This window comes from Geotrypetes seraphini, chromosome 11, assembly GCF_902459505.1.
Source record: "Geotrypetes seraphini chromosome 11, aGeoSer1.1, whole genome shotgun sequence".
Classification (NCBI taxonomy): Eukaryota; Metazoa; Chordata; class Amphibia; order Gymnophiona; family Dermophiidae; genus Geotrypetes; species Geotrypetes seraphini.
The window spans coordinates 57,690,431-57,714,162 of NC_047094.1; the positions used below are offsets into that span (position 1 = coordinate 57,690,431).

Genomic DNA, 23,732 nt, shown 5'->3' on the forward strand with positions numbered 1-23,732 from the left:
TGCATTGAAACATAGCACATATGTTACCTGGACTTACTACGGAAAAACTGAAAGCAGGAATTTTCGATGGTCCACAGATCAGACAACTTATAAATGACCCACATTTCATAGCATCAGTGAATGAAATTGAATCAAGTGCCTGGTCTTCATTTGTTCTTGTTGTGAAAACTTTCTTGGCAACAAGAAGGCAGACAGCTATACATAATTAGTAGTGGATATACCGTTTCAACAGGCTTGGCTGTAACATGAGTGTCAAAGTCTATTATCTGCATAGTCACTTAAATCGCTACCCAGAGAACCTTGGTGACTTAAATGAAGAGCAAGGTGAAAGATTTCACCAAGACATAAAAACAATGGAAGCCAGATACTAAGGAAGATGGGATGCACACATGATAAGTGGCGTACTAAGGGGGGGGCGGGAGGGGCGGTCCGCCCCGGGTGCCAGCCATGAGTGGGTGTTCCCGGCCTTGCCGTTCATTCCCCCCCCACCACCCCCGAAGGACCGCTCGCCCCACTGACCTTCCTGCACCACCTGTGAAGCAACCCGCAGCAGGATCGCGACTTCAGCGATACCTGAGCTGCTTGGGCGCTGCTTCCTGCGCCGCGGTCCCGCCCCTCCTCTGACGTCAGAGGAGGGGCGGGAACGCGGCGCAGGAAGCAGCGCCTAAGCAGCGCAGAGATCGCTGACGTCGGGATCCTGCTGCGGCTGCTTCATAGGTGGTGCAGGAAGGTCAGTGGGGTGAGCGGTCCTTCGGGGGGGGGGACTGAACGGCAAGGCCGGGAGCATAGGTAGAAACATAGAAATAGACGGCAGATAAGGGCCCACGGCCCATCTAGTCTGCCCACCTTAATGTCCCTCCCCTACCTTTGCCCTGTGAATAGATCCCATGTGCCGATCCCATCTGGCCTTAAAATCAGGCACGCTGCTGGCCTCAATCACCTGTAGTGGAAGACTATTCCAGCGATCAACCACTCTTTCAGTGAAAAAGAATTTCCTGGTGTCACCTCGTAGTTTCCTGCCCCTGATTTTCAACGGATGCCCTCTTGTTGTCGTGGGACCCTTGAAAAAGAAGATATCTTCCTCCGCCTCGATGCGGCCCGTAAGATACTTGAACGTCTCGATCATGTCCCCCCTCTCTCTGCGCTCCTCGAGCGAGTATAGCTGTAATTTGTCAAGCCGTTTTTCGTATGGTAGATCCTTGAGTCCCGAGACCATCTGGGTGGCCATTCTTTGCACCGACTCCAGTCTCAGCACATCCTTGCGATAATGCGGCCTCCAGAATTGCACACAGTATTCCAGGTGGGGCCTCACCATGGATCTATACAATGGCATAATGACTTCCGCCTTACGACTGACGAAACCCCTTCGTATGCAGCCCATGATTTGTCTTGCCTTGGACGAAGCCTGCTCCACTTGATTGGCAGACTTCATGTCCTCACTGACGATTACCCCCAAGTCTCGTTCTGCTACCGTTTTTGCTAGGATCTCGCCATTAAGGGTATAAGACTTGCATGGATTCTGGCTGCCCAGGTGCATAACTTTGCATTTTTTGGCATTGAAGTTGAGTTGCCATGTCCTAGACCATCGCTCCAGTAGGAGTGGGTCATGCATCATGTTGTCGGGCACTGAATCTTCGTCTGTTGTGCATTTGCCCACTACATTACTCAGTTTGGCGTCATCGGCGAATAATGTTATTTTATCTCGAAGCCCTTCTGCCAAGTCTCTTATAAAGATGTTGAATAGGATTGGGCCCAAGACTGAGCCCTGTGGTACTCCACTAATCACCTCCGTCATTTCGGAGGGGGTGCCGTTCACCACCACCCTTTGGAGCCTACCTCCAAGCCAGCTCCCAACCCATTTCGTCAATGTGTCACCTAATCCTATAGAACTCATCTTGCTCAGTAACCTGCGGTGTGGTACGCTATCGAATGCTTTGCTAAAGTCCAGGTACACGATGTCCAGGGACTCCCCAATATCCAGCTTCCCCGTTACCCAGTCAAAGAAGCTGATCAGGTTGGATTGGCAGGATCTCCCCTTAGTAAATCCATGTTGTCGGGGATCCCGTAGATTCTCCTCATCCAGGATCTTATCTAATTGGTGTTTGATTAGAGTTTCCATTAGTTTGCTCACTATCGATGTTAGACTCACTGGTCTGTAGTTTGCTGTCTCCATCTTTGAGCCTTTCTTGTGGAGTGGAATGACGTTAGCCGTCCTCCAGTCCAACGGGAGAGGTTGAAGAGCGCGGACAGTGGCTCCGCCAAGACATCACTCAGCTCCCTAAGCACCCTGGGGTGCAGGTTGTCCGGCCCCATTGCCTTGCTAACCTTGAGCCTTGACAGCTCACCGTAGACACTGCTGGGCGTAAACTCAAAGTTACTAAACGGGTCAACTGAGCCAACCCTTGTCTGTAGCTGAGGGCCGAGCCCTGGCGCTTCTCGGGTGAAGACTGAGCAGAAGTATTCATTTAATAGTTGGGCTTTTTCCGAATCCTTTTCCACATAGTCTCCGTCTGGTTTCCTAAGACGTACAATCCCGCCTGAGTTTTTTCTTCTATCACTGATATACCTGAAGAAGGATTTATCTCCCTTCTGGATGTTCTTTGCTAGAGACTCCTCCATGAGGAATTTAGCCTCCCTGACTGCTGTTTTGACGGCTTTTGATTTGGCCAGGTAGTCTGCTCTAGAGTCCTGCTTCCCTGATTGTTTGTAAGAGATGAATGCTTTTTTCTTCTCCTTGATCAGGTCTGAGATTTCCGCAGTAAACCACTGTGGCTTATTGTTCCTTCGCCGTTTACTTACTGATTTTACATAGCGGTTTGTTGCTTCTTGTATGGTTGCTTTCAAAGTCGACCACATGTCTTCCACGTTATCGGTTTCTTCTTGGCTTTGTAGCGCCTGGTGAACGAAGTCTCCCATTTCTTTGAAATTTGTGTCCTTGAATTTGAGGACTTTGGTTAGTGTAGTAGATTTAGTGAAACCTTTCCTGATATTGAACCATACCATGTTGTGGTCACTGGAGGTCAATGTGTCGCCCACCGAGACCTCTGTGACACTTTCTCCATTGGTAAGTATCAGGTCCAGTATTGCCTGATCCCTTGTCGGTTCCAACACCAGTTGCCTGAGGCTTGCTCCTTTCATAGAGTTTAATAGCCTCCTGCTGCTGCCGGAAGCAGAGGTAAGTGTAACCCAATCCACATCAGGCATGTTGAAGTCACCTAGCAATACTGTGTCCCCACGCAAAGTGATATTTTCTATATCTTCGATTATTTCCATATCCAGGTCATCCTGTTGTCTTGGGGGTCTGTAAATTACGCCAAGATACAAGCATTTGTCCTTCCCTCTGGCCAAATTAACCCAAAGGGATTCCCCAGTATACTGGACATCTGAGATTCTCATGACCTTAATGTCATCTTTAGTATATAATGCTACACCCCCTCCCTTCCTACCCTCTCTGTCCCGGCGAAGCAAGTTGTAACCCGGTATGACCATGTCCCACCCGTGGGAGTCTGTGAGCCAGGTTTCGGATATCGCCACCACATCCAGGTCGGCATTCCTTATTTCTGTTTCCAATTCCAGGATCTTGTTTCCTAAAGGTAGTGCTGCTTCATAGTGGTGCGGGGAGGCCAGGGGCGAGCGGTCCTTCGGGGTGGGGCGGGCGGGCAGGCAGGCAGGCTTTCAAGGAGGAGGGGGGTGACAGACAGGCAGGAAGGCCTTCAAGGGGGGACAGGCCTTCAAGGGGGGGGGGGGGACAGGCCTTTGGGGATGTGTGCAGACCTTCAAGGGGGAGGGACAGGCCTTCAAGGGGGGGCAGGCAGGCCTTCAAGGGGGGGATAGGTCTACAAGGGGGTGGGACAGGCCTACAAGGGGGTGGGACAGGCCTTCAAGGGGGGGAACAGGCCTTGGGGGGGTGCAGGCCTTCGGGGGGGTGCAGGCCTTCAAGGGTGGGACAGGCCTTCAAGCGGGGGACAGGCCTTCAAGGGGGTGACAGTGCATAGAGTCATCTGCCTTGACCTCTTTGAAAAAAAACCAGAATAGGAATGATAATTAACATTTTGTATCTTCCAACGATGAACCAAAACAGACCCCAAGGTATTTGAGTTTATGAGCCAGCGGTTGCAGACGAAGAGAATGAAGTAAATCCGGATCTACCAGTCCATTTAAGGGCAATATCTCGGTCTTGGAGATATTGAGTTTGTAACCAGACACACGAGAGTAATTTTCCAATAATAGAAACACACGTGGCAACGAAGTGGGATCCACATATAATAGCACGTCGTCCGCATAAGCGGACAGCTTCGCCTGAAAGTCCTCGTGTTGGAAACCTCGGATGGATTGATCCGCTCTGATGGCAATGAGTAGTGGTTCCAATGCAATGTTAAACAAGAGTGGAGATAAAGGACACCCCTGTCTTGTCCCTCGAGTAGGCTGAAAGGCAGTAGAGGTGGAGTCATTGATACGTATAGAGGTTGTAGGATTCGTGTAGAGAACTTTCACCATGGAAACAAACTTATCCGAGCAACCGAACCATTTCAGGACTGCAAAGATAAAAGGCCACTCTATACGATCAAAGGCCTTCTCTGCATCAAGAGACACTGCAACGAGAGGGGATGAGGATTGTGAGGCCTGGAGAATGATATGCATGAATAGTCTGGTGTTGTCCGAGGAGAGGCGACCACACATAAAGCCACTTTGATCAGGATGGATGAGTGAAGGAAGAACAGATTGTAGTCTGATGGCCAGAATTTTTGCAAAGATCTTCGCATCCGTGTTGATTAAGGATAGCGGACGATAGTTCTTGACATTGAGAGGATCTTTATCTTGTTTCAGTAAGACGATAATCGTAGCTTCAGTGAATGAGCCATGTATTAAGCCAGTATCGATCAGATGAGTAAAGAATTGTAGTAGTATGGGAATGAGCAAATCCTGGAAGGCAAGGTAGAATTCAATCGTGAGGCCATCTGGCCCTGGAGCCTTCTTCTTGGCCATAGAGAGCAAAGCTGTACGGATATGATCAACAGTTAGCGGGGACGTGAGGTCAGTATTTTGCGCATCGGACAAGGTGTTGTGTGGCAGCGCATCCAAGAAAGGTCCAATGGAGGATATATCAGGTTCCTCGGAGGAGTAGAGTTCCGTGTAGTAGTGGTGGAACTGAGCGCATATATCAGTGTTGTTTATCCACAATGATCCGGCATCATCACGTATGGCCGGAATCATGGTACGTTCCGATTTAATTTTCACATACTCAGCCAACTGATGACCACATTTATTGATGTTGGCATAGTAGTAAGCCGATTTCATGAATACTTCTTTCGCAGCAGAAGAACTGAGTAGAAGATTGTACTCAAATCTCGCTGCTCTTAAAGAATTTAGAGAGGCTTGATCCTGTGGATGGGATTTATGAAGTTCAGCAGTATCACGTACTTTTTTCTGAAGAATGGATTCTTGTTCCTGAAGTTTCTTCTTTTTGACCGCAGTGTATGATATAATCAGACCTCTGACAAAGGCCTTGAAACAGTCCCAGGTGATGTTCCAGTCCGTGTCTTCCACTGGGTTAAGCTAAATAAATTCCTTAATACGGCTTTGCAAGGCAGGGACGAATAGTTCATCAGACAGCAAGCAGGAGTTGAAGCGCCAAACACTCCTATTAAGTCTGGCACCGATATTATCGAAAGACAGGAAGATCGGAGCATGATCTGACACTGCTATCTCTCCTATGTCCGCAGAGTCCACTTTAGCCATCAGGTTATAGCTGATTAAGAAAAAATCAATGCGTGAGTAGGAGGCGTGTGGAGCAGAGTGAAACGTGTAGTCCAGATCATTAGAATGCAGGGTTCTCCAAGGGTCACCTAGCTTCAGTTGTTCCATCATGTCGTGCAGCTTAAACCATGATCTTGACTTACGATAGGGGACAGACGATTTCCTATCAACAAGAGGGTTCAAAATCATATTGAAGTCGCCGCCCAGAATGTAATGTGAACCACAAGCAGTAGCAATCATATCGGCAACTTCATCAAAAAAAGGTGGATGGTCCACATTAGGTGCGTATATATTGACAATACTTATCGGGAGGCCATTGATAGACATATGAACTGCCAGCCATCTGCCCCCAATATCACTGGAGTGAGAGACAAGAACAAAATCAGAGCGTCTCCGCACAAAGGTAGCTACCCCCCCTTTTTTGTGAGGTGCAGCAGAGAACAATACTGGATAAAATCCCTTCAGTACCATTTTAGCAGAGTCAGTTGCAGAGAGGTGAGTTTCCTGCAATAGAATGATATCATGTGAAAATTTCTCAACAAATCTCAGAATCTTGGTTTTTTTTATCGAGTTGTTAAGACCCTTAACATTAAGAGACAAACATTTCATAGACATGGAAGAGCAGAATACAATTCAACAAGCATTGCAGAGAAAGAGCATATAACAGCAAAGGTACCTATGCTGTGGCAGAAAACATCAAGGATAAAACCCTGTGAAGATAGAATATAAACCTGGTCACGTTCTGTATCAGTGTAAGAAGTTAGCAAAAAAGCTAACATAGCCTATGGGTTAGTGAGAAGCACAGGCAGACCAGCAAACCAGCTCCACAACCGTGCAACAAGCAGTAATTAGTAAACATCATTATATAATACCAGAAGAGAACAGAGCAAGAAAGGCACAATCGGTTACAAGGCCAATTGAAAGGTAAGAAAACAACACAACAGCTCTATATTTCAAGTCTTGTCAATGGAGGATGGCTGAACAGATTCAAGGAACTCAGCCAAAGTGGCAGGATCAGTGTAGTCAGTGGTTTTATTATTATATGTGACCCTCATGCGTGCTGGAAATAAGACTCCAAATTTTGCTCCTATTTCCTTCAGTTTGGGTCTGTAAGCAAGGAATTGCTTACGGCGTTTTGCAGTCTCCTTTGCTAAATCTGGAACAAACAGTAATTTGGAGCCTTCAAATATAATCGGGCCATGAGTTTTAGCGTGCTGCATTATAAGCATGGTTTGGCTGTGGCGCAGCATGGTGACAACGAGCGGCCTGGGGAATCTGGATGATTGGTGACGCTGATTAGGTACACGATAGGCAGAATCAAATTCCAGCTTTTGCGTGTCAGTGATTTTCAGGAGCTGCGGTAGTAAGGCTCCCAAGAACTCTGTGGTGTCGCACGCCTCCCGTCCTTCGGCCAGCCCAAGCAAGCGAAAGCCATTTTTTCTGGCTTTATTTTCAGCATCCTCCAGGGCACGTTCCAGCAAAGGAACACGTGCTGACTGCCGACGTAGCAATCTTAACGATTCTTCAGCCGCGGCTGATTTCGTTTCTAAAATCTCAACACGAGAGAGAACCTTTGAGAACTCGCCTTTTAAATTTGTGAGGTCTTCTTTAATATCAGAGACATCTTGTTTAGTTTCGGAGAGGAGCTCTCTAATACTACGGAGCTCTGCCAAAATGGCCGATGAAACATCCTCGGATTTCTCAGCCGTTTGTTTTTGCGGCGAGGCTGGTTCGGCGCTCTTGCGTTTCCCCGATTTGGGCACAGACATCTCAGCCGCGATTATAATTAGAAATATTTAGTTACCGGTCGAGATAAATGATGTTTATTTGAGGCTCTGTTAAGCGGGTCCCTGGAGCCGAAACACTAGGCTGCCATCCGCGCTCGCGCTCACTAGCGCCCCCTGATAAAAACATTTGATCATATGTCTCCCTTAATTTCTAAATCAGTACATTGTGCTCGAAAAGCCCCCTGGTTTACTTCCAGTCATCGAGAGCTTAAGCGTGACTACAGAAAATTGAAATGAAAGTGGAAAAAAAAAAACAACTAAATCAGAGATAGATAAAATAACCTAGGGGGGGAAAAATCACTGCTTATAAATTGGAATTAAATAAAGCCCGAAAATCATGTTATGGATATAAAATAGGTACATCTAAAGATAAAATACCTTGGGGTCTGTTTTGGTTCATCGTTGGAAGATACTCAAAAATACAACTCAGAACTGTTGTTCCAGATTGCTTCCTCTATGACAAACCGCTGGTCTCCCCTTAAATTGTCCTGGTGGGGAAGACTCGATACCATCAAGATGATATTGACCCCTAAACTCAACTATATCCTCTCTATGTTGCCATTCTTATTGGACCCTAAGGTTTATGCCAAACTGGAATCTATCTTGGTTTCATTTCTATGGCAGAAGAAACCTCCTCGCATTGCGCTGAAGAAACTAAAAGCCGCAAAAGAATTTGGTGGTGTAAATTTTCCTAGCTACCTTGATTACCACCTAGCGTTTCTGGCTCGTCAGGGTTCGAAATGGATGCTTGACTCTCCCCCTGAGTATCCGCCTTCCTGGCTCTCGTTGGAGCTTAATTTCCACTCGGCGAATCATCTAAAGCATATTTCTTTCATGGCTCCTAACCATATGGTGGACAACAATGCAATCCTTTCTTCTACCTGCTCTGCGCTACGCGCGGTTGATAATTGTGCTGATGTAACTTGGAATTCGACATCCTTTTCCTCAATCTGGAATAATCCGCTTGTAAGGATCCAGGGGCAATATATGGAATGGAAGTCATGGATAAAGAAGGATATCTGGTCCTTTAATCATGTGATGGTGAACTCCAAACCGATGTCATTTTCTCAACTTGCTTCTAAGTATCATCTACCGGTATCTCACAGCTTTTGTTGGCTTCAGCTTTGCCACTGTTTGACGGCATGTTTGAAAAAACATCCAAAATCTCAGCTGACTCCTTCTATCTTGCCTTGGTGTTTACAATATAGTGGGGCTAGGAAAGAAGCATCTTCCTGGTACCGGATCCTACGAGATGAGAAATTCCCTGCATGCACGACTCTTCAAACTGCTTGGGAGGAGTTCGCTGATACATCTTTCACCCCCAACACTTGGAAACTGATCTGGATCTCCACAAGAAGATCTCTTAGGTCTTCTGCCATAGCTCAACAAATGTTCTTTCTTCTTCATAAGGCCTACTGGACCCCTCATAAGCTCTCTTTAACTGGCAATAAGTTGTCTAATAAATGTTGGTCATGTGTTGTAGGGGTTGGTACTTTTGCTCACATGTTTTACCATTGTCCAAATGTACTTGAGTTCTGGTCCAATGTGTGGGCGCACATATGTGAATACTTACCTATTACATCTTCTCATTCTTATGCTGTGGTGATATTTGGTGCTCATGCCATGCCTGATGTACTGGATACATACCAGACTAAACTACTGTCTAGTCTGTTGCAGTTAGCCCACAAATCTATATTGTCTAATTGGAAAGACTCTGCATCTCTTAATATATCCTTCTGGTGGAATCTGGTATGTCTCTATGCGAAGTTTGAAAAAGTAGCTGCTGAGAAATCAAATTCCTTGTCTACCTTTAACAAGATATGGGCTCCTATTCTAGACATGTGTTAGAACCTTTGCTCTGCATACTTACTATTCCCTGTGATAATTGCTGATCATTGTATGACGCTGTGTTAGTTCTGTATCATGGTACACCTGTTTTCTGTTGTTTTGCTTCTTGTTATTTTTTTACAAAACTTTAATAAAAACTATTGAACACAAAAAAAAACATTTTGTCAGCGTATAGTGTGCTTTGTGCTTTTTTAAAAATTTTATTGTTGATAGATCATTTTCACTTGGTCATTTTAAAAGTAGCTCGCAAGCCCAAAAAGTGTGGGCACCCCTAAGCTAGAGCGTTGAAGCTGCGTGTTTCTGCCGTAAAGGTCATCTCTGACGCAACCGAAGTTGCATCAGAGACGACCTTTACGTCAGCCATATGCAACTACAACGCTCCGGCTGCTGTAAGAAGGCAGTTTAGACATCGCCGGCCACAGGGCAGGGAGGTTTGTCAGACAGGGCCTGTTGTCCGGGCCAGGGAGGTGGAGAAAGCGCCACGAAGGTAAGGGGCAGAGAGGGAGAAAGGGAGAAAAGGTGGGGTGGAGAGGAAAACAGGGTAAAACAGAGAGGGGAGAAGGCTGCTGAAAGCACATGGGGAAGACAGAGTGGGAAGAAGATGCTGAAGGGAAATGAGGAACAGAGAGTGGGGAGAAGATGCTGCAGGAAAATGGGGAAGAGAGAGTTGGGAGAAGACGCTGGCAGGGAAGAAGACAGAGATGCCAGACTATAAGAGGAGCGGAGGGAAGAAGATGGGTGCCAGACCAATTTGGAAGGAGGGAGAAAGGGAGAGGCACAGTAACAGAGCAAATGGAAGATGCAGAGAGAAGAAAGACAGTGGATGGAAGGAAGAGAATAACAAGAAGATGAGGAAAACAGAAATCAGAGAAGACAAAGGTAGAACAAAAATTTTCTATTTATTTATTGCTTTAGGAGACATGTGTCACTGTTTCTGTGGTGTTGCATTGTATGCAGAGTCCAGCTTCTTGCTGGTTCAATTTAACCTTTGTCTATGTATTTCTATTTTATCCCCCCTTTTACAAAACTGTGGAGCATTTTTTAGCGCCAGCCATGGTGGTAGCAGCTCTGATGCTCAGAATTCTATAAGCGTTAGAGCTGTTACCACCGTGGCTAAAATCTACACTACAGTTTTGTAAAAGGGGGAGGGGTTAGTTTGTGATGACATATTCCATACTAGGCGAAGGTGTTTTCTGTGTTCTGTGTGTTCGAAAGACATGGTTTTCTGTTAGGATTGACGGTGTAGGATTGATCTGTACTAGTCTGGCTTGTTTAGTTTTACAATGTTGTACTGCTCACTGCAGTATGTAAGATGCTGCTCACTGCAGTATGTAAGATGCTGCCTTTTCCTAGGTATTCATGTGTGACATGTGGCTTGTTACTAAAAATCATGTTTTTCGTACAGATGGGGGGTGCCAAAAAATGATGGGCCCCGGGTGTCACATATGCTAGGTACGCCACTGGCTGGCAGTAGCTATATAGAACTGTTATCTCCTAAGGAATTATTTAAAATGTACCTTAGGAATATTTTGAAATTACCTAATTAGGAAGATATTGCTATTTTGAGGAATACTGTAGAATCGGAACAGATGGAGGGATTGAATGTGTTTGCATCTGAGGATAATTTGGATCTATCTGCTGCTTTTTTTTTTTTTTTTAACTCTCTCAAGATTTAATTGCTACCCATTCTATTCTTTTTGTCTTCTTGTCATCAGAATCTGCTAAGATTATGTTGCTTCATTCCTTATTTTAAAATTAAACACGTCTTAGTCATGGAATCTATGAGTGATATCAACAAAGGGCAGCTTGGGGCTTTGAGACATAGCATGACTCAGCCTTACTGATGGTCTAATGGAATGTGAGGGAGTATATAGCACAGTTACTTACCGTAACAGGTGTTATCCAGGGAGAGCAGGCAGATATTCTTTACGCATGGGTGACGTCACCGACGGAGCCCTCGGTACGGACCTTTTTAACTAGAAAGTTCTAGTTGGCCGCACCGCGCGTGCGCGAGTGCCTTCCCGCCCGACGGAGGAGTGCGTGGTCCCCAGTTAGTATAAGCCAGCTAAGAAGCCAACCCAGGGAGGTGGGTGGGACGTAAGAATATCTGCCTGCTGTCCCTGGATAACACCTGTTACGGTAAGTAACTGTGCTTTATCCCAGGACAAGCAGGCAGCATATTCTTTACGCATGGGTGACCTCCAAGCTAACAGAGAGGGAGGGGGGATGGTTGGCCATTAGGAAAATAAATTTTGTAACACAGATTGGCCGAAGTGTCCATCCCGTCTGGGGAAGGCATCCAGACAGTAGTGAGTAGTGAATGTGTGAACTGAGGACCAAGTGGCCGCCTTGCAGATTTCCTCGATGGGCGTGGAACGGAGGAAAGCTACAGAGGCAGCCATAGCTCTGACCCTGTGGGCCGTGACAGCACCTTCCAGTGAGAGACCGGCCCGAGCATAACAGAACGCAATACAGGCAGCAAGCCAATTGGAAAGCGTCCGTTTGGAGACGGGGCGACCTAGACGGTTAGGGTCGAAGGACAAAAAGAACTGAGGAGAGGAGCGGTGAGCCCTGGTACGGTCAAGGTAGTATGCAAGGGCACGCTTACAATCCAGCGTGTGCAACGCCTGTTCCCCAGGATGAGAATGGGGTTTAGGGAAAAAGACGGGCAACACAATGGACTGGTTGAGGTGAAAAGCCGAGACCACCTTGGGAAGAAATTTAGGATGGGTACGCAGAACCACCTTGTCATGGTGAAAAACAGTGAATGGTGGATCGGCGACCAGTGCATGCAGCTCACTAACCCTCCTGGCAGAGGTGATAGCAATGAGGAAAAGCACCTTCCATGTAAGAAATTTGAGCGAAGTTGTGGCAAGAGGCTCAAACGGTGGTTTCATGAGCGCTGACAAAACCACATTCAGGTCCCAGACGACAGGAGGAGGCTTCAGAGGTGGTTTGATATTGAAGAGGCCTCTCATGAACCGGGTAACCAGAGGGTGAGCCGTGAGAGGTTTTCCGAGGATAGGCTCATGAAACGCAGTGATGGCACTGAGGTGGACTCTGATTGAGGTAGACTTGAGGCCAGCATCGGACAGAGAGAGCAGATAGTCCAGTACAGTTTCCACCGCCAATGAGGTGGGATTGTGATGATGCAGGAGACACCAAGAGGAGAACCTGGTCCACTTCTGATGGTAACATTGGAGGGTGGCCGGTTTCCTGGAGGCGTCCAAGATGAGACGGACAGGCTGAGATAGATTCTCTGGAGAGGTCAGCCCGAGAGAAACCAAGCTGTCAGGTGGAGCGAGGACAGATTGGGATGTAGTAGCGACTGATGCTGCTGCGTAAGCAGAGTAGGAAACACAGGAAGAAGAATGGGCTCCCTGGAGCTGAGCTGGAGCAGGAGGGAGAACCAGTGTTGGCGAGGCCACCGAGGAGCGATGAGAATCATGGTAGCCCCGTCCCTGCGGAGTTTGGATAAGGTCCGCAACATCAGGGGAAGTGGAGGGAAGGCATACAGGAACCGATCTCTCCAGTCGAGCAGGAAGGCATCCGGGGCCAGGCGATGAGGAGAGAAGAGTCTGGAACAGAACTGGGGCAGCTGATGGTTGTGAGGCGCTGCAAAGAGGTCCACCTGTGGGGTGCCCCAGCGAGCAAAGATGGAGTGGAGTGTGGAAGGGTCCAGCCTCCACTCGTGAGGTTGAAGGACGCGGCTGAGATTGTCGGCCAGGGAGTTCTGTTCGCCCTGGATATAGATAGCCTTGAGGAAGAGATTGCGGGCTGTGGCCCAGGTCCAGATGCGTAGAGCTTCTAGACAAAGGGGGCGAGATCCGGTGCCGCCTTGTTTGTTGATGTAGTACATGGCGACTTGATTGTCTGTGCACAGGAGAAGAACCTGGGGACAGAGAAGATGCTGGAAAGCCTTGAGGGCGTAGAACATGGCTCTGAGTTCCAGGAAATTGATGTGATGTTGCTGCTCCTGTGGGGTCCAGAGTCCCTGGGTGCGTAGATCTCCTAGGTGGGCTCCCCATGCATAGGGGGAAGCATCCGTGGTGATGACCATGGAGTGAGGGGGTAGATGAAAAAGCAGACCCCTGGAAAGATTTGAGGAGTTCAACCACCAGTGGAGAGATTGCTGAAGAGATGATGTCACAGAGATGGGATGAGAAAGAAGATCCGTCGTCTGTGACCATTGGTTGGCGAGAGTCCATTGAGGTGTTCTGAGGTGGAGACGTGCCAGAGGAAGGACATGCACTGTCGATGCCATGTGACCCAGGAGGACCATCATCTGTCGAGCAGGAATAGAGTGATGCATGAGCACCCGACGACAGAGGTGGAGCAGGGTCTGCTGACGATCGGAGGGGAGAAAAGCCCTCATTAGAATGGTGTCCAGAACTGCTCCAATGAATTGAAGTCGCTGGGTGGGAAGCAGGTGCGACTTGGGGTAGTTGATCTCGAATCCCAGGAGGTGGAGGAGGGAGATGTTGTGATGTGTAGCTTGTAGAACAAGTTGAGACGTAGGAGCTTTCACCAACCAATCGTCCAAGTAGGGGAACACCTGGAGGTTATGAGACCTGAGGAAGGCCGCTACCACAATAAGGCACTTGGTGAAGACCCTGGGCGATGAAGCGAGGCCAAAGGGTAGCACTTTGTATTGGTAGTGTCGGTGTTGCACCTGGAACCGCAGGTAGCGATGGGAATTCGGATGGATTGGAATGTGAGTGTAGGCCTCCTTGAGGTCCAGGGAACATAGCCAGTCGTGTTGAGAAAGAAGAGGGTAAAGCGTGGCAAGGGAGAGCATTCTGAATTTCTCCTTGACGAGATACTTGTTGAGGTCCCTGAGATCGAGAATGGGGCAGAGGTCTCCTGTCTTCTTGGGAACCAGGAAGTAGTGGGAGTAGAATCCCTGACCCCTTTGTTCCGGAGGCACTTCTTCGATGGCATTGAGAAGAAGGAGGGATTGGACCTCCCTCAGGAGGAGGGGAGTTTGGGAGGAGTGAGAAGCAGACTCTACGGGAGGGTTGTCCGGTGGAAGAGTCTGGAAGTGGAGAGAGTAGCCGTGGAGGATGATGTTGAGGACCCACTGGTCCGATGTAATGACCTCCCAACGGCTGAAGAAGATGAGGAGACGGCCTCCGATTGGTTGCGGAAGAGGCAATGAAGGTGGAAGGCTGGCTATGCCCTGGAGAGAAGAGTCAAAAGGGCTGAGAAGGCTTAGCAGGAGGAAGAGGCTTGTTGGGTTGATTGGACTGAGAACGAGCCTGTGCCTGGTGTTGGTGCTGCCAGGGCCGCCGAGGTTGTTGGGAAGGCGGATTGAGTGGCCTGGCTGAGAACCTGCGCTGATATGAGGATTGAGGCCTGTAAGGTCGTGCAGGCGGAGCCTTCTTTTTTGGTTTAATCAGGGTGTCCCACCTGGTTTCATGCGCAGAGAGTTTCTGGGTGGTGGAATCCAGGGACTCTCCAAACAGTTCATCCCCAAGACAGGGGGCGTTGGCCAGACGATCCTGGTGGTTAATGTCCAAATCTGAGACTCTCAGCCAGGCCAGGCGGCGCATGGCTACAGCCATGGCAGAGGCACGGGAGGTGAGCTCGAAGGAATCATATATCGAGCGGACCATAAACTTTCTCAATTGAAGGAGACCAGAGATCTGTTGTTGAAAAAGTGGAACCTTCCTCTCCGGGAGATACTTTTGGAGGGCGGACAGCTGTTGAACCAAGTGTTTCATGTAAAATGAAAAATGGAAGGAATAATTGTTCGCCCTGTTGGCCAGCATGGCATTCTGATAGAGCCTCTTGCCAAACTTGTCCATGGTTTTGCCCTCTCTGCCAGGAGGGGTGGAGGCATAGACACTGGAGCCCTGAGTCTTCTTCAAGGTGGATTCAACAAGGAGAGACTCATGGGGCAGTTGTGACTTATCGAACCCTGGAATTGGGATAACTCTATAGAGGTTATCTAACTTGCGGGGGGCCCCAGGCACTGTAAGGGGGTTCTCCCAATTTTTGTAGAAGGTCTCCCGTAGGATGTCGTGTACGGGTAGTTTAAGAAACTCCTTGGGAGGTTGCTCAAAATCCAGAGCCTCCAGAAAGGCTTGGGATTTTTTTGAGTCTGACTCCAGAGGGAGAGATAGAGCTGCTGACATCTCCCTGAGGAACTTTGAGAAGGAGGATTGCTCAGGTTTGGAGGTGGTGTCGGGGGCTGAGGGATCCTCATCGGAGGAGGAGAGATCCTCCTCGGTACCGGGAGGGGACTCTTCCCACAAGTCTGGGTCCCGGACCTCTGGGTGCGCATGCCGCGACACCGGGGTGGAAGGTTCGGTATGGTGAGTCTTGGACAAAGATTTTCCAGAGCGCACCGAAACGGTACCGGGAGAAGAGGACCGGCGTCGGTCCCGGTCCCGGGAAGAATGGTGCCCCGCCCGGTCCCGAGGTGGATCCGTAGTGGTATGGGAGTGAACCACAGGATGGGCATGAAGTTGCTGAGCTGAAAGAATCGGCATGGAGGTATTAATAGGTACCGATGGGGTGGATACCAGTGGCTCGGTACGGGGCTCGGGCCGGTCTGGTACCGAAAGGAGCGGTGCCAGGATAGTAGGCAACAGGTGCTGGAGTTGATGCTGCAGCTGCGCCTGTAGTTGAGATTGGAGGATGGCCGCAATGCAGTCATCCAGGGGTGGCACCGGAACCGCTTTCTTTTGTTTCGGTTCCTTAGGTGCCGCTCCACGCCCCGGTGATGAGGAGGCCGACGACGAGGCACTCACCGAAATCGGGGCGGAGCGTTATCGGGGTCGGCGCGAAGCCGGCAAGGTCGGTGCCGCCACTGTGGCTGGTGGACGCTCGAGGGAAGAGGGAGGCTTCTTAGCCGGCTTACCTGGCGCCAGCGGCGCCGATGTCGGGTCGGGCGGTGTCGAAGTAGGCGGTGTCGATTTTGATGGTACCGCTGTCGATGCCGAGGAGTCCATCGTCGACCCGGTGCCGAACAAAAGGTTTTGTTGGATTTGACGATTCTTGAGTGTTCGCTTTTTAAGAGTGGCACAGCGGGTGCAGGAGTCCGCCCGATGCTCCGGACCCAAACACTGCAAACACCAATTGTGTGGGTCAGTGAGGGAGATCGGGCGTGCACACCGCTGGCACTTCTTAAAACCGGCTTGCGGGGGCATGAAGGGAAAAACAGCCTCCGCAAAATCGAACCCCGAGGCCTGTATAATGGCAACAGGCCCCGCCGGGGCAAAGTCGAAAAAAGGGGAAAAAATAAAGTTTGTTTTTTTTTTGTTGATAATTCAAAGAAAAGTAACCCGAAGGTAAAAAGAAAAGAAAATGGGAAAAAATTTTGCGAGCGGGAAGGCAAAAAAGTGAGTTCAACGGCCGTTGAAAAACACACGCGTCTTCTTCGCTCCGCGGAAACGAAGAAACTGGGGACCACGCACTCCTCCGTCGGGCGGGAAGGCACTCGCGCACGCGCGGTGCGGCCAACTAGAACTTTCTAGTTAAAAAGGTCCGTACCGAGGGCTCCGTCGGTGACGTCACCCATGCGTAAAGAATATGCTGCCTGCTTGTCCTGGGATAAATGATGCTATCACAACCCCTTAATGACACCCCCTCAAAGTGGCAGAACCACCTTTAAAGTCATAGTCCTATAAAGGGAGAAGTCACATGGGAGGAGAAGTGCCAGGAGCAGGAGCGGCCTTATGAGGCCAACTGAGGTGGTACTCATGAGGGAGCGGAATCTTTCTGCGCTCTCTCTGCTGCTCCCCTTCCCAGCGTCTAACCCTTTTATCCTTCCCCCCTCCCTCTCCACATTTACCTTAAATGTGCTATAAAAGTTGACAGGCGACGGTAGCGATTCCTGGAGCTACCTTGCTGCTGGCCCACCCTCTCTGACAACTTCCTGTTTCTGCTGGGGCAGGCATAGTGGAGAGAAGATGCCAGGAGCGGTGGCAGGGTAGCTCCTTGAATTGGTAGATGGGGAGAGCTAAGGAAAAATGCCAATTGGGGGAAAAGGGTGAAAGGTTTAGATACTGGGAAGAGGAGTGACAGAGAGACCTCAGCAAGATGCCGCTCCCTCAAGAGTGCTGCCTGAAGATATTGGACTCAGGGGAGGAAGTGGGAGAAGGGTGAGATGTTGGACTCATGTGCGGAAAGAAGGGAAAGATAGATTCAAGGACGGGGTAAGGAAGGAAGGCAGAGATGTCAGATTTGGGAGATGGGCAAGGAGGACAGAGAGGATAGAAGAGGGACAGGGAGAGATGGCAGAAGGGGTAAAAGGGGGATAGAGAGAGATGGACTTGGGGAGGGAAAGGTGGCAAAAGGGAAAGGGGATCAGGGAGATATGGTAGAGTGCGTGAAAGGGAGAGGGAGAGATGGAATTGGTGGAGGAGGGTAAAATTGGGAGAAAGGGAGATATGAACAACTCAGAGATAGCAGGGGGAGGAGAGATAGGCAGGGAAAGGTGCAAAGGATATGGACTCAGGACAGGGAGGGAGGGAGAAATGTCAAACTTGGGAGGAGGAGGTAGAAGGGCAGAAAGGATAGATGCTGGACATGTGGGGGAAAGAAAGAAAGGAAATTCTGGGTTACAAGGGTGGAGTAAAGGACAAGGAGGGTGATGCTAAAAATGGTGGATCCACGTGAGAGAGTTGTGAAGGAGATGAGTGAGAGGAGAATAATGAGTACAGTACAGAGAGTAGAAATGTGTTAATGGGGAGCAGATAAAAAGGGAATAGGAAGATGAGAAATGTGAAGCAAGGGGATAAAGTTGATTAGATTAAAAGTGAAAGGAATAAAGCAAGAGTTACATTTGAGTGGATAAGAAGTAGAAAAGAGAAAGATAAGAACATAAGAACAGCCATACTGGGTCAGACCAATATGTAAGCCGCATAGACACTATGTTATAGATTGGAAATTCCTATCTGTGATATGATATTGCCTTGGTTAAATAAAATGTTTAATCTTACAAAGCTGTGTCATTGAGAGCGAATCAAATTGAATCAACATTTTTTTCCCTGAATTGGGCAGCACCAGTACAGAGGATAGACATGTGGTAATAGGTGAAAGATAAATGGGAATAGGAGGCTGGGGAAGGGGCAAGATGGGAATTGGGAGAGCTAGGAGGTGAGAGAAAGACATGGAAAGTTGATAGGTAGGTGAAAAGTAGAAAGAAATAGGTTGAAATTTGAGCGGACAGGGGCAAAAAAAAAAAGAAAACAAAAGAGGAATGACAGAGCTAAAAAGGAAAAGTCAGTATATGTCAGAGACAGATACTGTATATTGAGGAACAAGGCAGGAGGAGAGAGGAGAATTGAAAAAGAGACAACAGCCACTAGAAACATAAGAAAGACAGGAAAGCAGACAAGTAACTGGAACCAACATAATAGAACATGAAATCGTACAGAAAACAAAGGTATAATAAAGTGTTTTATTTGGAATTTATTAATTGAAATATGTTAGCTTTGGGCAATATTCATTGCAGATGTCTTTGTACTGTATTTGGTACAAAATATGGAGCCCCTGTGTTTAACAATGTGCCTGGTAGTGGAGAGCTTTGTGTTGCTATTGCTCAGATAAGTAAATCAGGAATTTTTTTTTTTTTTTGTATGGCGACTTCCATGAAATGTTCTAGTTCTGATCTGCGCATTGTGGGGAAGTAGAATTTGAGCTCCCATATAACTAATTTGGTATGTTAAACTGAGTTTTTCTTTTGCTTTCTTTCTCATTTTGCTCCTTGTTGTTTGAGCATCATATATCTCCTTTGTGTTTTTGCAGAAAAGCAGGCAAGAAACATGGTTCTTTGAGTTTGTCTGGCAGGATCTATTGTCTTGCTTTAAACATGGGTGACTTGGGCCTAAAAGGAGTGGTGCGCGAGGCTCTGGTGTCATTTACTGTGTTATTGAAGCTACTAATCTCTAAGAAGCTGTTGACATAGGCAGCTGGCCAGTCTTGCCTAATAGTTGGGGCAGCCCTTGCCCCACCCTCATTTTGGATGCTCGGGGCGGGGAGGGGGTACTAGCTCATCCCTTGTCTCAGGCAGCAGATTGCCTTGAGCCACCCCTGGCCATGAAGGCATAGTTCAGGAAGTATATAAGGTCAGAGCACAGCTAAATTAAGGAGGTCCTGAGGGAAGCAGCAATGCCCAACTGTATTTGCCTCCACCACATATGTGTAAACTGCAACTGTGAGAGTCAGGTAGGCCAAGTTCAACTTGGGACCTTGCAGACTTATATCTTTGACCCAGTCAGATACTGGTCAACCTATGTTGTTTGCGAAAGACTATACTGATAACTCTGATGTTCCAGAGACTAGAGCCAAGCAGACAGTACTGCCTTGCTGAGAGAGAGAGTAGCTCATACTATCACTGGTATAGTAAGGGGGGGTAGACCAGGACCAGAATGTGACATCAGAAGGGAGCCAAGGCCGGCGCAAGCAGCAGGTGGAAGATGCTCCTCGAGCCAGCAAACATTTAAAGAGGTACGCGGGGGGGCACTTAAGTGGTGGGGAAGAGTAGGAGGCGCACGTTTGAGTGCTGGTCGCTTAAGTGCTTTCTTTACTGTTTGTGATTATTTTACTGTGTGTGTATTGTCGTTTTTATTATTATTATATATGTATTGGTTGTAACTCACTTTGTATAAAGCGGGATACAAATAAATAAATTATAAACTATGGTATGGCGCCAACCTCCCTCGCTACGTCACTTCTTACCATGGCTCTGCAGGAGCAGACCATAAGAGGACATTCTTATATCTAAGAACTAGTTTTGTGTTTACTTTCTCCCCATAACCATCTACCCGACACCTTTAATAAATATTATTTCTGTTTATCTTAACCCGCTGTGTGGCTCCAGACCTGCCCTCTTTCTCATTATCACAATGAAAATTATCAATATGATTACAAGTTAGGTGGGTGAGTTTGGCAGTAGAGTCCTGTTTCTGCTTATGTGCACCAATGCAAATGTGATTTCAGCTAGTAGTGAAAATATTATTTTATTTGGATATTGACAAGGCATCACCTTGGGCATTTGCCTAACGGAGATGTACTTTGGTACTAAAACCTTTCCAGTCATTAGAACTGTATAACAATGCATAAAGCCTGAGGCCTATTCCTTTCCACTATCTGTGTGATTCAGACAACTTGTCATTAGCCAAGGGGTGGAGCCAAGTGAGGAACACCACACACGCACATTCAGAGTAGTTCAGTGGTTCAAAAGCATCATATATACAATTTATTCTCAGGCACAAAATAAAAAATAAAAAAATTATTCACAATATGTAGATGTTTGTCCAGAATGGGTGAGAGGCAGAAGGCATGATTAATATAAGGCTAAATTCAGGAGCAAAAGCCAGTACGTGTGGCTTACACAGATGATAAGCAGAGAGTCCTTACAACAGGGGTCTTCAAATCCAGTCCTCATCTGGTTTTCAGGATTTCCTCAATGAATATGTATGAGATCTATTTGCTTGCAATGGAAGCAGTGAATGCAAATAGATCTCATTTCTATATTCATTGTGGAAATCCTGAAAATCAGACTGAATGGTGAACCTCAAGGACTGGATTTGAGGACCCCCCTGCCTTACAACATGCAGGTAGAAACGTACTTAGTATGCACACCCAGAATTCACATGGCATGTATGCTATCATCTGGGGTTAATATTCACATGTAATTTTATAACTGGATAGCTATGCTAAAACTCCAGGAAGAAGTCTTTTTTAACCCCATTTCATCCAGGCCATAAAGGTACCTATTTGCCTTTCCAAAATAGAAACCAACACCAATTCCAATAGCAAACAAATTCAAATCAACAAATTTATCCCTGCTCTGAAAATAGGATTAATGTGTGTGTGCAGTCTACCCATGTACCTGCTTCCTTTATATAATTAATACATATCACAACTCTACCTTCACTCTGCCAAAACTACACCCCAGAAATACCTATGTGGGAGAACACACAAGCACACACACTTTCAGCATGTATATGGTAACTAAATTTTATTTTTTTTAAATTTACATTCAAAAACCTCTTTCTAAAATTACTCTCAAAAAAGTATTTAAGATCTTGCTTTTCTTAATACTACTGCTTTTACTTTGTTGGGCAGTTGTAACAGTTCTTGGTTTTGTTTTCATCCCTCTACTCCATCTTGAGCGCAACCACCACAAAGTACAACCGGTAGAACCGGCAAAAAATGATTTTAGGGAGATGCCACTCCTGGTTTTTAAAACAGTGTTCATTACACCTACCTTCACCTTTGTCAGCTTCTTTTGTTGGCATCAGTTAAGGGACAGGGCCAGGGCCACATTGTAATGTCAAATCACGGTGTCCTAAAGAGTTAAAAGATGATGAAACTCACAGAGGAACAAATGCATGTATAACGAGCACAACTCTTCTGCTAATTCTTTTCAGATTTTTTTTTTTACTATTAAGAGGATTTCCTGTTTGCTTGAATTTTGGTCCACACAGAGCTCTATGTTAGAAGTCGCAGATGCTCTTTCTAATTAGAAGATCCTGGAGATCCTTTTCAAAGAAACTGCCATTCTCATGATTTTCCTTGGAAATCTCCAACAAAGATGCTCCTTTTTGCTGCAGCAGAGATAAAAAGCCTTTTCTCTTTTAGCTTTTCTACTTACCTCTTCCTGTGTTGTGTGGAGACTGCTTGCTTTCCTTCCTGTCTATTTTTGAAAGCTGCTAGACCAAATGCAAATTTCTGGTGCAGATCTTCTGAGATACCCAGTCTAGCATCAACAGGTAACGAGTTCTAGCAGTAGTTGAGTGGAGACTTTACAACAAATTGAAATAGGGAAGTCCTGTTGGAGATACCTGTAGAATGCAATATCGACTTCTTCACTAAAAGAATAGATAAAAGATTTTGCTGTCCAATGCACTTCAAATGTTCCTGAAGTTATTTTATTTATCTATCAAATTGATATCCTTTATCAAACTCATCTAAATGGGTTGCAAAAGAACATATATAAATTTTAAAAATATACATCATCATAAAACACAAGATAACGTCATACATTTGCCTACTCACTTCTTTCAATTAATCAGTAAATGCCTAATGGGCTAAAAATGTTTTTGCAGTAGCTGATTTTTAAACATGAACAAAGAAGTTATCTGATATAGTTCTAAAGGGAGATCATTCCACATTGTTGGTCCTGCTATAAAAAAAACATTTGTCAACGATCTTCCTCTAGATCAGGGGTGTCCAAATCCCTCCTCAAGGGCCACAATCCAGTCGGGTTTTCAGGATTTCCCCCAATGAATATGCATGAGATCTATTAGCATGCAATAAAAGAAGTGCATGCAAATAGATCTCATGCATATTCATTGGGGAAATCCTGAAAACCCGACTGGATTGCGGCTCTTGAGGAGGGACTTTGACACCCCTGTTCTAGATGGACCAACATTTACTGTACCTGAGAATCTGTGAGATGCATATTGAACTCAAGCAAAGTTTCTGGGGAAAAAAAAAAAAAGCAGAAATGTTTTAGAAATCAACGCAAACAAAACCAAAATCCAATTGGTCTGCAGTAAACAACAATGAAAGCAAAACAAAGAAAAACTGCAGACAGAGGTACAAGATGCAGGCTTAGTTTATTAAAACAATTAAAGTTGCGGTTAAAGTCACCACCTTTTGCAAACCAGAGGACCCAACACGGTCCGTGTTTCGGTTAACACGCCTTCATCAGGGGTCCCTAATTTGAAAGGTATCAAATGAAACCGCAACAAAAATAAATTTGTGCCTGATTCAAATAAAATGTCGCTGGAGCAAAGAGTCAGTGGATTAATTGCCTAAAAGCAGTTGTGGTGCTCCTTAGCTTTCTGATTGGTGCCATTAAAGAGGTAAAGGGATGGAAGGATGTTCAAAAGAAACACCAACCTACTCTGCCAGCTAGCCTATAATTCCCTATTTCCTTCTGCTGATCTATTTTGTGGCACCAATATGCAGGTAATAAACATCAGTGCCTACACAGCAATTTCTGGAGTTTATAGAGCACAGATTTCTAACTGCCCGCAAATCTATCTTTGCAAAGTCTGAAGACACCTTTTACCCTCAATCTATGCAGCAAAATCCAAAGTTTGTACATATGTACTTTTAATTTGAAAAATGAGAATGTAAAAAGCAAGCACAGAGATTTCTAATTGCTTTATCTGCAGGTACTTCTTCCTTACCAAATCAATACATATAGTTTTGAAAATCCAAAACTGCACATATATTTTCCCCTGCCCGGCTCAGGGCAGAGGGGACTCACCCTCTAGAAACACTTCTATCACAATGCAGGTTAATGTACATGTGGTGTGGAACTATATACATGCTGCAGACTGGGCAATTTTCAGACAACCAATTTAAATGGAC

General features: G+C 46.6%; 1 protein-coding gene across 4 annotated transcripts in view; it reads right to left on the minus strand.

The window, feature by feature from the left end:
- The window catches only part of NLRC3 (NLR family CARD domain containing 3), a 145,830-nt gene extending 122,975 nt beyond the window's left edge, over window positions 1-22,855 (minus strand). For 3 of the 4 annotated variants that reach the window (XR_004536519.1, XM_033915095.1, XM_033915093.1), the window contains exons 1-3: window positions 22,792-22,832; window positions 22,003-22,219; window positions 21,616-21,696 (exon numbers count right to left, since the gene is read on the minus strand). The gene's annotated coding sequence lies outside the window, so the exon portion shown is untranslated. Of the gene's footprint in view, window positions 1-21,615; window positions 21,697-22,002; window positions 22,220-22,791 lie in introns of all 4 variants that reach the window. The other variant, XM_033915094.1, reaches the window with a different exon arrangement.
- Window positions 22,856-23,732: the final 877 nt, after the last annotated feature.